This window comes from Phocoena phocoena, chromosome 2 (assembly GCF_963924675.1).
Source record: "Phocoena phocoena chromosome 2, mPhoPho1.1, whole genome shotgun sequence".
NCBI lineage: Eukaryota > Metazoa > Chordata > Mammalia > Artiodactyla > Phocoenidae > Phocoena > Phocoena phocoena.
Window position 1 is genome coordinate 145,889,286 of NC_089220.1, and position 17,073 is coordinate 145,906,358.

At 44.5% G+C, this 17,073-nt stretch overlaps 1 protein-coding gene across 2 annotated transcripts in view; it reads right to left on the reverse strand.

Annotated features, from left to right (window-relative positions):
- The window catches only part of ENTREP2 (endosomal transmembrane epsin interactor 2), a 359,231-nt gene that overhangs the window by 330,715 nt on the left and 11,443 nt on the right, over positions 1 to 17,073 (reverse strand). The window lies entirely within an intron of this gene.

The following is a 17,073-nucleotide window of genomic DNA, read 5'->3' on the forward strand; positions in this document are numbered from 1 at the left end:
TAGGGCCTAAAACTGGTAAACTCAGAAAGAGTCTTCAACTTGGTATTTAAAGTTAAAATGTAACAACAACACAAAAACTAAAAATAAGAAACAAAACTCAGGAAATAGAAAATGTGATAATTTTTTCATTTTCATAGCAAGCAAACAACAGATATAATTTAAGAATTGCTAAACCATGAAGGAGAAGGTTATCTCTAATAAATACACAGATTTAGACCAGTAACCACTGTAAAAACTAAAAGGAGACTCAATGCACCAGGAGAAACACCACAAATATACACTCAGGTAACAAAAAAGGAGGAAAACTGCAATTAAAAAATAAACGATATGGCAGCCAGGGTGATAGAATTCGTACCCAATGTATCTGTTTTATCCCCAAATGCAAGTGACGCAGAATTAGGGTAACTGGCAAATGATAGGTTACATCTGGTAAACACAAGAGAATCAAATTTTAAGAACTATTAGAAATAGAGTATTAGACAAATTGACAACTTACAAAATTTTTAACTCTCTTTATTCCTATAATCAAACAAAAACAATCAAACAAAATCAGAAAACACTCAGGATAACACCTGAAAAGAAGGGCACTGCTGGGAATTCACTTAAGTAGACAAAGCAGAACCTTCAAGAACAAAACTCAGGAAAACTCACAAACTCTTTCTTGGGGCACAAAAGAGAAAGTAAATGAAAAGTAACAGCATGTACTTGTAGAGGAGGGTTCGATACTGTCAAGCTATTGATTAATTCTCCCTAAATCATATCATAAACTGGCTACAAACCTACTAGAATACCAAGAGGATTTTGGAACTTGTTTTAGAACTTGACAAAATGATACTAATAGTAAATCTGAAAAATTAATAAACACATGAGAATGACCAGGTGTGACAGCCTTATATTTTCTAACACGGCCACTATCTCATCCACCTCACATGCTTTGTTGCGGCGTGACCTTGCCACTCCCCGCACCCAGAGCTGGGGCTCCGTCCCCTCCCCTGAAGGTGGATAGGCTTGTGACTGCAGAGGGGGTGACACCATGTGACTTCTGAGACAAGGCTGGAAAAGGCCATCAGCTTCCACGGGTGCTCCTGGGACGCCCGCTCTGAGGGGAGCAGCCATCGTGGAGGAGTCCAACCACCCTGAAACCACAGGCTGGAGAGGCCACGGGGAGGTACGTGGCCAAGCTCCCAGCCACCGGCCAGTGACAACCAGCAGCCTGAGTGAGGCAGCTGGGCATCCGGCCCAGCCAAGCCTTCAGATGACTTCAGCCCCAGCCGGCATCTGATGCAGTTAAGGTGAGGAGACCCACTCCACAGAGTCCCTCCAACTTCCTCAGGGACAAAACCACGAGCAAAATAAAATACCTCTTTCCAGCTGCTACCTCTGGTGATAATGTGCTATGCAGCAACAGTACATGGGATTGCAAGTAAATTCTGTTAAAAAGAAAGAGAGAGGGCTTCCCTGGTGGCGCAGTGGTTGGGGGTCCGCCTGCCGATGCAGGGGACACGGGTTCGTGCCCCGGTCCGGGAGGATCCCACATGTCGCGGAGCGGCTGGGCCCGTAAGCCATGGCCACTGAGCCTGCGCGTCCGGAGGCTGTGCTCCGCAACGGGAGAGGCCGCAGCGGTGAGAGGCCCGCGTACCGCAAGAAAAAAAAAAGAGAGAAAGAAAATGAGAAAGAGAAAAAAAAAAGAAAGAACCAAGGAGCACCATCACATTTTAACACATAGTGAATCGAAGTCCACCCATTAATTCATTGAACAAATGCACATCAACTGTGTACAGGTTCTCACAGGCCAGGCTTTACAGGCAGAGCAGTGTACAGAACCTTCGTCTTTATGGTTTCAATTTTAGTGAGACAGACAAACAAACAGAAATTAACAAAAATTAATTTCAGGTAATATTAAGTGCTCTGAAGGAAAATAAAAATCGGGATAAGAGAGTGGAAAGAGGATGGTCAGGGCAGGCCTCTAGGAGGAGGTGATGACAGAGCAGACCCCAGCGAAGGGTTTGGGGTTTTCCCACTTACTTGCTAGGTTTATGAACCATGCAGCCTGTTCTTGGGGCAATCTGCAAAATCTGCCTCAATCTAAAATGCATGGACCCCTCCACCTAGAAATCTGTTGGCTAGGAAATTCCCTATGAAGGTGCTTACCCAAGTCAGCATATACTTTCAAAGTAAGTTTTAACAGGAATGGAAATCACCGAAGTGTCAGATCAATAGGCATTTATTAAATAAATGATGTTCTAGTTATTCAATAGAGCACCACGAAGATTTAACAAGAAGTACACTGAAAAACACAGAGCCACATCGTTCAGTGACAGTAGAAGGCTGAGAACAGGGCACAGGGTATCTCTCCTTCTGACTCACCCAGGGACCGAAAGACGTCCTCTTCCTTGGAACACCTCTGGGGAAGGGAAGGAGACTTCAACCTCTCATTCTGTACCTTTCTGAGTCCCTTGAATTTTCTAACAAGATGCTGTACGCTTCCCGTTTGTCCTGTAAACACCCACAGCAGTTATCTGGGCTGTGGATACAACACAGGTGACAGCTGGGGCTTTGTGACAGCTTCTCCCCAGAGAAAGAACTGAGGTTGCCATAGAGGTGTGTTTCCTCTTCTGGGAGTCTTTATATTCTCAAAAACTAACAGAATGATAGTTTTTAAGTAGAAAAGATTTAAGGAGAAAAGCACCCTAACAACAAAAGATGAAATGGTGCTAAAATACTCCCATTCTCTTGATTATATGAAAGCCTGCAAGATCCTACCGCAGAGCCCAGGCAGTGAACACTGCTCTACGTAAAGGCAGCCCTTCCCCACCGTTCAGAGGACCCCTACCCCGGTGATCCGGCCCCCGACGTTCAGATCCCCCACCCAGCCCCGTTGGCACGTGCCAACCAGTTCAGACCTGGGAGAGAAGAGCTGTGGGCCAGGCCCTCCCGATGACCCTCTGAGGGCGGCCACTTCTTCCCCCCACCCCCCCCCCCGTCCCCTCTTTCCAGAGCTCAGCAGGACCTGGGTCTCCCTGAGCAATTCAGACACACCCCTGGTGATACACGGAACAATTCTTTATGCACCACCGCTCTGCCCACACCCTCCGCTGCAGCCCCCAAATCTGCACGTGTGCGATAGCTTCTCCCCAAAGAAAGAATCAAAATTCCCCAAGAACAGAGAAAATAAGTATTTCCCAACTCATTGGTTTATTCAGTATTTTCATCACCAGAAAACGTCAGGAACCAGTTTTTCCACGAGTGGTGAAAACAAAACTTTACACTGAGCCTTGCCTGCAAGATCACTCGGGGTAACCCCCCAACCCCCCGGCTGACTCGTTCCTGCAGGTGTCTGGCGCCCTGACCTCCTCAGATTTTCCTGTCTCCATCATGATCTCCTCCTCCATTCAAGGGTCTCTCCCCTGAAGGGTTCTCTCCCCTGGCTTCAGCCCTACGCGGTCTCTACATACACAGACACCCGTAGCACCGAGAATGTTCGGAAGTTCACCACCTCAAGTGTGACTCGGGGGGCCGGGCTGTCGTAGGGCGAGGACTGGAGCAGCCATCTCAGGCCCGGAGCCTCTGTCCCATGACCAAAAGGATGGACACTCTGCCCCTGGACACCTGGCTGTGCATGATACACAGTGTGGCCTTTCAAATGTGTCCACATGCAAATAACCCATGAAGAGCTAGCTTCACTCACTTACAAAGAACACAAAAGTACAAGACGAGTCTTTCTACTGCTTGCGTGATGTGAGTTCTAGGCGGCTCCTCATGTCCAAACCTGGCAGCCCCTCCCCTCCCCCCCATGCCCCGCCCTTGCGTTGAGGGAGGGTCCCCAGCCAGGCTCCCTGCTCCCTGTATGGTGCCCCCACTGGGCTCCCGAGGGCTCTTTTAGGCCAACAAACTCAGATCAACACCACCTTCGGTGACCCTGATTTTGACTCGCAGGGAGCTGGGGTGGGGTTTTGGTTTCTTGCTCTGAAAGCTCAGAGCCAGATGCAAACGGATCCACCCCATTCCTGGCCACTGGCTTCGCAGAAGGGGTGGCAAAGGGTAGAGCAAGAGTGAGACCCGCTCCCATCCCTGGCCCCTCTCCCCTGCTCCAAGCCCTCCCTGCATCGATGCAATGAAGGGACCCGTTCCAGACTCTAGCCGGGATAAAGCAGCTGCCCTGGGGCGACCCAGGTCTCCATGTGACACAGGGGACGAGGGGCCGGCAGGACTTCTGGACGCCCACACCCACTCGACAGTCCACTCGACAGGCGGTGTGCAGTGCTCACTCGGGACCAAGGGGGAATACATCACTCCTTGTTGAAGGGTCTGCAACGTGAGCCCACCTCAGTGACCCTGCTCCACTGCCAGGACCCTGGGGCAGGAGCCGGGCCCTCTGCAAGCTCCCCTGGGCGGCCGGGTTTCCATGCTACCCCCTTGTCAGAGTACCAGGGTCACAGACCCGCCCCGATGCCCAGAAACTTGTGCCCACTGCTCTCATTTATCTTAGAAGGTTACGCTGTTTACATTCTCCGGTAAGCTTAATGAGTAAAATGACCATTTTCTATATATTTACCAACCTATAGCAGAGTCTGGCTTGGAAACAGCACTCAGATCCAATCCCCACTGTCCACAAATGAGAAAAACGATGCTCAGAGGTGAAGAATTAGCCAAGTCTTTCTTCAGTCAGTCCACAGACTTTTTCTTAATTATTTAAAAAAATGTTTTAATTGAAGTATAGTTGATTTATAATGTGTTAGTTTCTGGTGTACAGCACAGTGATTCTGCTTATATATATATAATATATATATAAGTAATCTTTTTCAGATTCTCTTCCATTGTAGGTTATTTTAAGGTACTGAGTATAGCTCCCTGTGCTGTACAGAAGCTCCTTGTTGTTTACCTAATTTATACACAGTAGTGTGTATCCACTAAACTCAAACTCCTAATTTATCTAGTTCTTAAAGGCTGGGTTGGTCCAAACTGCTGGGTCCACCACCCCGGAACTCATGTGACCTTTCACATCTGCATTTTTCAAGATGACTCTGGCCAATGTGTGAAGGGCAGACGGGGGGACAAGAGTGGAAGTGAGAAGCCAGGTAGGGGCCATGGGAATGATCTGGAAAAGAGACACACATGGGGGACAGGCATAGATACTTGGGAGGAAGAGTCAACAGGACTCGGGGACAGATAAGACGCAGGTTAGCTGCTTTGAGGAACCGGGTGGGTGGTGAGTGGGGAGTGGTGAAAGCACCCCCGAGACCCAGGAAAAGACACCTGCATGGAGGGAGGATGAGGAACTTGGGTGGGGACTCCTGAATTTGGTGCTGAGACTCGTCCAAGTGGAGATGGGAAGGGGGCAGTGCGTGTCTCAGAGGAGGGAGAGAACGGTCTCAAGTGCGAAGAATTCTGTGAGTGAACCAGGCGCCCACTGGTGCAGGGAGAGAGGAGCCCCCCTGGGAGGTGTAGCCCACCCGGGCGCATCCCCATCCTGCAGGGTCAGCCCCACCCTCGGTGAGTCTGTGGCAGAGGTGGACCTCAGGGGACAAGGCAATGTCACTAACCCCGGCGAGCGTAGCACTGGCCCTGCTGCCTCTGCCCCAACCTCACCGCATCTTGGGGGTTGGTCCTGAGGATCCTGAGCCTGGGCCACGGTCTGCACAGCCCCCGCTGCGGACGCTCTGACCTATCATCTCATCTAGGGGCGTCTCTCTGCCTCCACTGAGGGGCCCTCTCTCCGAGCTTCCTTTGACACGCCTCACATGTACACAGAAACCTCCAGACGTCTTTATCCCACACACGGGCCACAGGAAATCTTGGGCCCAGTCATTTAGATGAGAGGTCAGCAAACAGTGGCCCGTGGGTCAAACCTGGCCTGCTGTGTTTTTGTGAACAAAGTTTTGTTGGGACACAACTACTCCCATTCACTTACGAAGTGGGCAGGGCTGCTTTCACACTACAGTGGCAGAGTGGAGTCCTTGCAATGGAGATCACCCCGCCCACAAGGCCTGAAATACCTACTGCCCTGGACAGAAAGGTTTCCTACCCTGGTCTAGACACTTCCTTCCCCAGCGATGCCTTGTGGCTCCTGCATCAGACTGGAAAGCATGAAGGGTGAAAGGGCTCCAGCAGCCCTCCAAGAGGGGGGCCTCATCCACCCACCTGGCGTCCGCCATGTGCAGTGGGGTGAGATGCCAATGTACCGTGTCCCTTCTCGGGGACCTTTCTCTTTAATTTCAAAAAGAGTCTTTTAATTGTTCAAAATTGCACAAAACAACATCACACCATGGTAATACTGAGTCACTGGGGTTACTCTACAATAGATACACGGCATACCGTTTCCAGAAACGAGAAATCAAAGGGCGCTCGGGTAAAGGGACGGGGTGGGGGTGGGGGGAACAATGGGACCAGGTGATGGGCTCCAAAGTAACTAAACGTGATGTTTCCACAGCAAAATACACTATAAAACAACAAACCAGAGGCCAGAGGGAGCCAGTAGGGGGCAGGGGTTGCAGAGGCTGGGGTCTCCACAGCCACAGCTGCATCTCCAGAGCAGAGAAAGTGGCTTTGAAAAGATTGGCCGCTCAGGGACCCAAGTAGCCTCTTCGCTCCAGCTTCTCAGGGTTCTTCTCTTACCCCCAGAGGGCTTTCTGCCTCCCCTTCCTGACGGCATCCTGCTGGATGGAAAAACCCTTCCATCCTCCGTTTACCAACACAGTGCTTAAGACTAAAACAATCTTCAGGCCTTTAAGCTTTGCTCTCAGTAGATAAAGGAGAGCTCCCGGCACTGAAAGAGTCCTTTTCTCTCGTAAAAAAGCCTGGTTTTCATGACTGTTGTCTCTCCAGAGACTCAAGGAAGTCAGTGTTGGGACTCAAAGCTGAGGAATGAATTCTCTGTTCTAAAGGGTACCTTCTCTTACCTTAAAGCCATGAATGTCCTCGAATGAATGGGTGAGAGCTGCAGGGTAATATGACTTACAGGAAGTTTAAAAATGGGTCCCTTTAAATTCTCAGGAATATTGTTCTTGCAATAACTAGAGTGAGGGCCAGAAAGTTGACACCAGGCAGTGGAAAGAGGGGTGCAATGCAACTTGGGGAGCTAGCCCAGGATGCAAGGGAGGCAGCTCTGCCATCCAGTCCCAGACCGTGTGAGCTGCTCCCCCTGAAGTTCTCTGCCAAGGCAGCTAATCTGGGTGCCAGAGAAGAAAAACAAGATCACTGAAAGATATGAAAAAAATTTAAGCTCAGTTAACGGTGAAGGAACCAGAGGGAAGATTCTGGATCAGTGTATATGTGAGAGAAGGCTTTGGAGATGAGACCCCAGACCACAGGTCCCAAGGGCAAAAGCAAGACATGGGACCCAAAGAGCAGGTGACTACAGTCTGTCTGCAGAACTACAGATGGGCCTCAGACCCCCAGACCCCCTGCTCTCAACCCAGACTTACAGCACTGGTGTCTGCTCTCAGGCAGAAACCAAAAGAATGCTGTACGCACCAAAGAAATGAGCTTTCTGCCTCGTCTGCTTCCAAAGCGAGAATTCACACCCCAGAGCAGACACTCTCTCAAGCACATGGGAGGAGAGTTCCCACCCAACAACCAAAGGTGAAGCTGCCAGGTGACCTGCTTTGCCCACACCTAGACAGAGCGAGGTCAAGCCCCTGTTCAATGGGTAGGACAGGAGTCAAGGAAAACATGCCAAGCACTGCTATGAATCAACTAGTCCCTCAATGATAAACCCCAAAGGACACCAAGAACAGCCAGACCATTAGGGATAATCAAAACCACAGAAGAGGCAGATTCAGAAGAAAAAAAATAGAAAAACGCTAGAGCAAACAATTCGAGAATAAGAAGAAACCTTCTTGACTTAATTAGTACCTGCAGGCAGAAATGGAAAATAATGCAAACAGAAAATAAGAGGAATATTAAGAAAAATTAGCAGAAAAGATGAAAGCATCACCATCTTAATTATGGTTACTGTATCAATACAGGGTTCATCTCCCCCCTGGTGGTTACCAACCTGTGCTGGTGTCCAGAGAGGCTTGGAAGCAGGGTGCAGACAGTTAGCCAAATCAGAATGAAATGCAGAAACTTGCAACTGATGTTGACCCATGCTGGGGTCCCAAACAGAGCAGGAGCGACCTACACCACTTTGTCAGATGGTTTAGAGAAAGTGTTTGCACCTGTTCTCTAGGTTTTTGTTTTTGAACCTAGTAGCCTCGTTTTGGCTCTGTAATCAGAAGGATAGAAAAGACCCCTCCTCAGATGAGACAGTTGCTCTCAAACATCTTGGCACTCCACAATTCAAAGTCAAAGTGCGTCCTGTGTGGCAGAGGAAGGCCCCTTGGCGGGGCGGGGGCGGGGGTCCAACTTCTGTGATATCTGCTTCCCTTGCCCTTCAGAAAAGCCTTGGGATTAACATGTACACACTACTACACTTAAAATGGATAACCAGGGCTTCCCTGGTGGCGCAGTGGTTGAGAGTCCGCCTGCCAATGCAGGGGACACGGGTTCGTGCCCCGGTCCGGGAAGATCCCACGTGCCGCCGAGCGGCTGGGCCCGTGAGCCATGGCCGCTGAGCCTGCGCATCCGGAGCCTGTGCTCCGCTACGGGAGAGGCCACAACAGTGAGAGGCCCGCGTACCGCAAAAAAAAAAAAAAAAAAGAGATAACCAACAAGGACCTACTATAGCACAGGGGACTCTGCTCAATATTATGTAACAACCTAAATGGGAAAAGAATTTGAAAAAGAATAGATATGTGTGTTTGTATAACTAAATCACTTTGCTGTACACCTGGAACTAATACAACATTGTTAATCAACTATGTTCCAATATAAAATAAAAATTAAAAGAAAAAAAGAAAAGGAAAGGCTTACTCAAGGGCAGCCTGCAGACCCCCAGGGAGTCCTTTCCATTGGCCAACACTGTCTCTGCTGCAATTATTTTTTAAAATTTCAACACCTGATCCAGAAGCTGAAGCGGAAACTGAAGAAATCTCTCAGAGGATAAAGTAAAAAGTAGTGGCATGGCAAATAGGAGAAAAAAGTTAAGATGCCCAGAAGATGAACCCAGGAGGTCAAACAGCCAACAAACAGGAGTTCCGAGAAAATAGAAATAAGGAAATAATCAAAGAAAAATATTTCCAGTATCAAAAAAGGGACACACTGAGTGCCTAAGTCCCTTCACGAAATACTGTGAAACAATCAGGACACCAAGAATCAAGGGTAGATCCCAGAAGCTTCCAGAAAGGAAAAACAGGCTAGGTCACCAACGAAAGAAGGATCAGACCTCTTGTCAGTGACATCTGATATGAAGACAATGGCGCACCTGCCACCAAAGAAGTAACAACAGGGGACTTCCCTGGCGGTCCAGTGGTTAAGACTTCGCCTTCCAATGCACAGGGTGCACGTTCAATCCCTGGTCAGGGAGCTAAGAGCCCACATGCCTTCCGGCCAAAAAACCAAAACATAAAACAGAGGCAATATTGTAACAAATTCAATAAAGACTCTTAAAAATGGTCCACATCAAAACAAAAAATCTTAAAAAAAAAAAAAGTAACAACAGAAAGGTTGAAAATATTTAACTCTGAGGAATGGGGAAGGCGGGAGCTAAGGGTTCGATTTAGCACTTCAATTTGCACCCTTCCATGCTGTTTTAATTTTAATTTCCATGAAATTAAGTCAATAATACTGTTATCATCATCATCACAATCACCATCAAAAAATAGAGAGAGATACATTGCGTGCTTTCACCAGAATATGTGATATCACGGCTCTTTCTCTTAAACTCTGATTTTATGCCTCTCACCTGAGAGGCACACCATCTGGACCACAGGTGTAATTCTTGAAGTCACCGGGCAGGTGCCTTGCTCAGGGGCTTTCTGGCTTTTTGTTTCATTTTCTTTTGGTTTTTGTTATTCTTTATACAGAAAAAAAGATAAAGCATCATATATATACACACACATACATATATATGTATTATATTTACACATTCTCTTTTTTCGAAGAGAAAGTCAATCTTGAGGAGCTATTTACCACTAGTTATGACAGACTCCAGCTCTCTTAATCCACTCACACCTCTTGGGTGTTACTTCCTCATCTTGAAAAGGGTCAGCTCTGAGCCTCACAAGCTGCCTCGGCACCAAAAGGCAATGACAAGCATGGAGAGAGGCCCCGGGGACACCAACACTAAATTTAATGAACTGGCAGTTGAAAATTAGATGCTTTGACTTTTTCTGAGACTGGGTCAAACGTTAGTTTCTACAAAGGCAGTGTCCCTTAGTGAACAGTTGTAAAGAGCTCTGGGGGGTATAATTGAAAAAAAAAAGATGTATTCTTTTTAAATCACAAGATTCTGATGAGTATATGCTCTTTATTATACGTATTATACTTAATATACACATATGGTATATGCTGCTTATTAACATGTTAAACAGGGACGATTCTCAGAGTCCTTTCAAATTCTGAGGGTTCCAAAAATGTAATTCAAAATCACTATTTGTATCACTATCAAAGCCATTAGCTACAATTTCTCATTATAGATGAGAAACAATACTCATCATTACCTCGCATCAATGTTTTTCAAAGAAAAATTTGCTTTTTCATGAAGTCCTAAATTCTCTATACTTTTTCTGTAAAAGGATGAGCTGAAATTTTAAGGGTTTACCTTCCAACAATTAAGTTGCTTGTCTCTGTGATAGATAATTACGTAATAGGCTCTGGTAGCTGCTGATGCAAAAGAAGTAGTTTGTTTACATTTATCATGTACTTGACTGAAGGCCTCCTCCCCCCCACAGAATGCCAGTATCCCCAATTCCTGTGGTCTCCACCTCACTGTACTGCACCCTTTAAGTGAAATAGGACACTTTCATCATCACTTGGATGCAAAGGAGGTAAGAGCAGGCCATAATGATCAACTGAAGCTATCAAGGTTAGATGGGTAAAGTGCCTAAATGCAGAAACAGAATTCAGGCAGGCCTGAGCCTGGGCATGTCACGGACAGTGGGCCTGGAAATCTCACCTTCCCTAGGAATTGTACCTGGTCGCTGGAAAGGAAGGTCTCAGGGCTGCACTTGGTCAGCACACAGGCAGGCATGCCTCCAGAAAAGAGAACAGGAGCCATTACACATATGGCCCCTGTGGGGAAGGTAAAAGGAGTTCTCCCAGGACCAGAGGGTCCTCACTTCATCAGGCAAACTTCTCAGCAGAGGGTGTGGTCCTGCAGGCTGGAAGGCAGCCCTGTCACAGCCACCTCTGCATCTTCCCTGCAGCCCACCATCTCTCCTTCCATCACTGTCACCCCAATGCCAGCTCTGCAAGAGCAAAGTGCTCGCATGTGGTTTGAACTCATCAACAAATATGGAAATAATACAGAGTCGTCTTAAGAACCCATCACCAGCTTTATTATATTTTCCTGACTCTGCAATAAGACCCTAGGATACACTACTTTTTGAACTTTTCAAGATTCAAATTCAAACTTATCCAATAAAAGACTGAAATCTGAAGCAAAAAAAAGTTCTCCCTCACATACTCAAATTATGTAGACTATATAATGTTCAAAGTCTGTTTTCTTTTGAACTCATCTTTCAGAATGAATCAGGGACACAGAAAGGTTCCAAAGGTTTCATCCTGTGGGGTATGCAGGATAGGAGGTGAGGGGGTGGCCAAACTAAGGGATGAGAAATTACAAAGAAACCATTTGGCTTGAAGGAAAAGGCTAGCAATGATATCTATCATTCAATTGGGTGTGCTAACAGAAAATTCAGATTTCAATCGATTGTCAAAGATGAAAATATAACTCTTAGGAGAATGGAGACGCACAGGAGAAGGGGTTTGGGGAATGGAATAAAAATCAAAATGGGCAGAAGATCTAAATATTTCTTCAAAGAAGACATACAGATGGCCAAAAAGCACATGAAAAGATGCTCAACATCACTAATTATTAGAGAAATAAAAATCAAAACCACAATGAGGTACCACCTCACACCACTCAGAATGGCCATCATTAAAAAGTCTACAAATAACAAATGCTGGAGAGGGTGTGGAGAAAAGGGAACCCTCTTGCACTGTTGGTGGGAATGTAAACTGCTACAGCCACTACGGAGAACAGTATGGAGGTTTCTTAAAAAACTAAAAATAGAATTACCATATGATCCAGCAATCCCACTCCTGCACATATACCCAGAGGAAACTATAATTCAAAAAGATACACGCACCCCAATGGTCATTGCAGCACTATTTACAGTAGCTAGGACACGGAAGCAACCTATATGTCCATCACCAGAGGAAAGGATAAAGAAGATGTAGTACATATATATAATGGAATATCACTCAGCCATAAAAAAGAATAAAATAATGCCATTTGCAGCAACATGGATGGACCTAGAGATTATCATACTAAGTGAAGTGAGTCAGACACAGAAAGGCAAAATATACAATATCGCTTATATGTGGAATCTAAAAAAAGGGTACAAATGAACTTACTTACAAAACAGAAGCAAAGCCACAGATGTAGAAAACAAACTTATGGTTACCAGGGGATAAGGAGGGGAAGGATAAATTAGGAGACTGGGATTGACATATACACAATACTATATATAAAATAGGTAATAAGAACCTGCTGCATAGCACAGGGAACTCTACTCAATACACCGTAATGGCCTATATGGGAAAAGAATCTAAAAAAAAAAAGAGTGCATATATGTATATGTATAACTGATGCACTTTGCTGTATACCTGAAACTAACACATCATTGTAAATCAACTATACTCCAATAAAAAAATTTTTTAAAAAGCAGCTTGAAAAGAGATATGTGTACACCCGTGTTCATAGCAGCATTATTCACAATAAGCCAAAAAGGTGGAAGCAACCGAAGTGTCCATCAACAGAAGAATGGAAAAACAAAATATGGTCTATCCATACAATGGAATATTATTCAGCCTTCAAAAGGAAGAAAATCCTGATGCATGCTACCACATGGATGAATCTTGAACATATTTTGCAAAGTGAAATAAGCCAATCACAAAGGAAATACAACTGTATGATTCCATTACGCGAGTTGCCTGAAATCGCCAAATTCACACAGACAGGAAGTAGAAAGGTGGCTGCCAGGGGCTGGAGGTGGGGAAATGAGGAGTCAGCGTGAATGGGGACAGAGGTTCAGTTTTACAAAAGTTCTGGAGAGGATGGTGGTGACGGTTGCACAATCGTATCAATGCTCTTAATGCCACAGACCTGTACGCTTAAGATGGTTAAAATCATAAATTTTATGTAATGTGTATTTTACCACAATTTTAAAAATACATTTTTTAAAATTAATTTTATCAATCTAGCAAAAAGAAAACAGTAAAGTATAATAATAAAGTCAAAAGGAATGACTAAATCTATCACACATCTTAATAAATGGGAATGGCCTAAATTCCCTGAGCTGTCTAACTTAGAACAAATCTTTCCTATGCTAGTCCGCAGAAAAATACGGAGAGCTCACCAATTTACGTTACAAAGCCAGCACAATATAACAAGGTTTAATAAAGATAGTGTATGCTTGTGTACATGTGTGAACGCACAAACTCCAGACCAATTTTGTATGTGGCTATGGAAGCAAACATCTTAATATTACAGCACATGGATTCTAACAATATGTTAAAAGAATAAGTGATAAGGATGATTCCAGAAAGCCAAGGATAATTCAACATTAGGAAATCAATCAACATCCTTCAGTACGTCAATTACTGAAAGAGAAAAACCAAGAGATTACATAAATAGATGACACCTGAAAGTTTCAGCAGTCATTCCTTGTAAGAATTCTAAACAGGAAACTACGTAAGTTTGACTTTTAAATTCCTAATTTGAATACTGGACTAGAGAGCAGGTGAGGGAAATATTTATAAAGAACATTCTGGGGACAACTGGCAAAATTTGAATATGGACTGTGGATAGTGTTGTATCGATGTTAATTTCCTCACTTTTAGGGTGGCTTCATGTTTATGTAATGCCTATTTAGGAAATATACACTGGAGTATTTAGGGGCAAAGGGGCATGCAAGGTACTCTCCAGTGATTCAGAAAATATATGTAGATGGAGGTATCAATCAGTCGACCTACTGATTGTTCAGGGGGTTTGGGGGTCTGGAAACGACAAAATGAAAGGGGCAAAATGTTAATAATTGGTGAATCTGGGTTAAGGATATATGGCATTCTTTGTACTTTTTTGCAACTTTTCTCCAAGTTTGAAATTACAGCAAAATTTAAGTCATCAAAATTACCTACCTAATAAGAAATAAAAGGAATGAAACTAAAGCTTTTCCCAGTAAATTCAAGAGCAAGACATGAATGCTTCCTTTCACAGTACCATTAAAACGGAAGATTCCGATTAATGCAATAAGGAAAGGAGTAAGCAGCATATGACAAACATTGAGATATGAAAACACTGAATATAAAGAAACAATTATTTACAGATGATATGGATGTAGAAATGGAAAGCACAAGACATTTACTTTAAAAAGTAGAATGACTAATTTCAAAATAAGAGAGAAAAGTCAACAGTTTCTCTGTATAGGAGCAGTAAGTCCTGGAGAAGGGGAAATTTCAAAGACAACACAAACAAACACCACAAAAGCTTGGAGCACATTTGACAAGAAAGGTACAGCAGCCATAGGACAGAGGGTTAGAACACTTCACCTGCTCAAATATTTAACATTCATATTAAAAACGTTAATCACTGAAGCAAACTACAAAGATACAACATTGTATCACGAATAAGCAAGAATATATGAATCCTACCTTGCCTGATACCAAGAGTGAGGCCTCAGACATAGAGAACAGACCTGTGGTTGCCAACGGGGAGGGGGATAGGGGAGGGAAGGATTGGGAGTTTGGGGTTAGCAGATGCAAACTACTATACAGAGGATGGATAAACAACAAGGTCCTACTGTATATATAGCACAGGAAACCATATTCAATATTCTGTAATAAACCAAAATGAAAAAGAATGTGTATATGTGTAAAACTGAATCACTATGCTGTACAGCAGAAATTAACACAACACTGTAAGTCAGCTACACTTCAATTTAAAAAGACAGAGAGAGAGAGAGGCCTGCTTTCTTTTTATTTGAATTTGCCCGGTATATCTTTTCCAGTCCTTTTATTTTTAGCCTTTCTAAATCTCTTCATTTTAACTCTATCTCCAGATCTTGCTTTGTTAAGTCAACCTGAAAAACTTTTTAAACTAGGTGAATTAAGCCCATTTATATAATGTTAGTACAGTCTGTATGTGTGGCATCAGCTTTGCAGATTTTTAGCCTTATATTTAAAACACTGACGCACAAACTCAGTCTTTTTGTCCGTGGGCTGCAGTCTACTTGCTTCTCTCTGTGTTTCTGTAGGTACGTAGGAAGGATTTGGTTCTAGTTGCTCCTTTTATATTACTACCTTATATAACTCCCTTAGCACCCTCCACTTTTAGATATTATTACCTCCCTCCTATGAGCAACAATGTAATTAGCTAGTAATTGCTTCTTCATCTCCCCCTACCCCCCGTCTCCCCACCCCCACCCCCGCCACCTGCTCTTCCTAAAGCATCCATTTTAGTCACTCACTAGTATTCAATCTGCTGTTAATCTGTATGGTCTTCAATAAACTTAACCTTCCACTTCTTGCTTTGTCAGTCTCCAGAGACATTTTTCCATCCTAGCTCACCCCAATGTGCCAATTAAGGAGCTGATTCTACTTCTCCCTCATCTCCTTCCATTTATTTTTCTAGCTGTATGGTTCCACATAACCCAAACGTCTAATGCTATGTATTAGTCTGCCTCCCTTATTGCTATCTTTGAGTTTTAATTCTACAGTGAAACCTAGTCATTGTTCATCACTAGACCTTATGAAAAGCTTCACCATCACTGAACAGTTTTCTGAAGCTCACTCTCTAGTAAACTATGAAAGGGCTCACTAGGGGGAACAGTCCCAGAGTTCTTGCAAATTCATAACTCTCTCTCTGTTTCTGCTTTGTAAATAAGTTCATTTGTATCATTTTTTTTGATTCCTAGAAGTGATATCATGATATTTGTCTTTCTCTGACTCCACTTGAAGAATCTGAAAAAGAATGGATACATGTATATGTATAACTGAATCACTTTGTTGTACATCTGAAACTCACACAACATTGTAAATCAACTCTACTCCAATACAAAATAAAAAATTAAATTTAATGAAACAAAACTCTATGTCTCTGGCCTTTATATTAAAAGGACAATTCTCTGAAGACAGGATGCTTGGCTCACAAAGGAAGCAGATTAAAAGCACTGAGGTTTTATCCCAGGTGGAGGAAGCACACACCACCCTGTGTCTCCCACTGATTGCAGCCGTGGACCTGATGGGATGCAGAGAATAGACCACTGGGAAACTCAGCAAAACAGCAGGCAGATGGGTGGAGAGCGATGGAACTCCAGTTACTACCACAGTGGCAGAGGGCTGTCATTGCTCCCTCTTGAGCATGCATCCCCCAGCCAAAATGCAACACAGCCCAAAACCCACAATTGAGCATGTGGGCAGACAGACAGGGCCCGGGAGAAGCCCCCGAGCTCTGGCTCAAGAATTTGGAAATCGGCTCCCTAATGCCCAAAGAGTGAGCAAATCCCCAGTGTTTTTGCTTCTGGGTTTCTCTCCCTTCTCTCTGCAGCACTCTCACACCCCAGCACCCAAGCAACACCAAAGCGGAAACAGGAGCTGGCAACGCACAGAAGACCCTTCCCCTTTGCCTGCTCCAGAGGGGCTTGGTCCCAAGAGGGCGGGACAAAGCCTTGTTGCTGGTTCTCTCGCTTTGTCCCCCCACTGCACGGCCCCTAAGCAAGACAAGGTAAAGCCCTAGCATTCTTTTGTTTATTTTTATTTCCATTATTCTAGGATGTGGGTCAAGAAATATCTTGCTGTGATTTACGTCAAAGAGTGTTCTTCCTATGTTCTCCTCTAAGTTTTATTGTGTCCGGTCTTACAAAAGGGACCTAATGAAACTTAAAAGCTTTTGCACAGCAAAGAAAACCATAAACAAGACAAAAATACAACCCTCAGAGTGGGAGAAAATATTTGCAAATGAAGCAACAA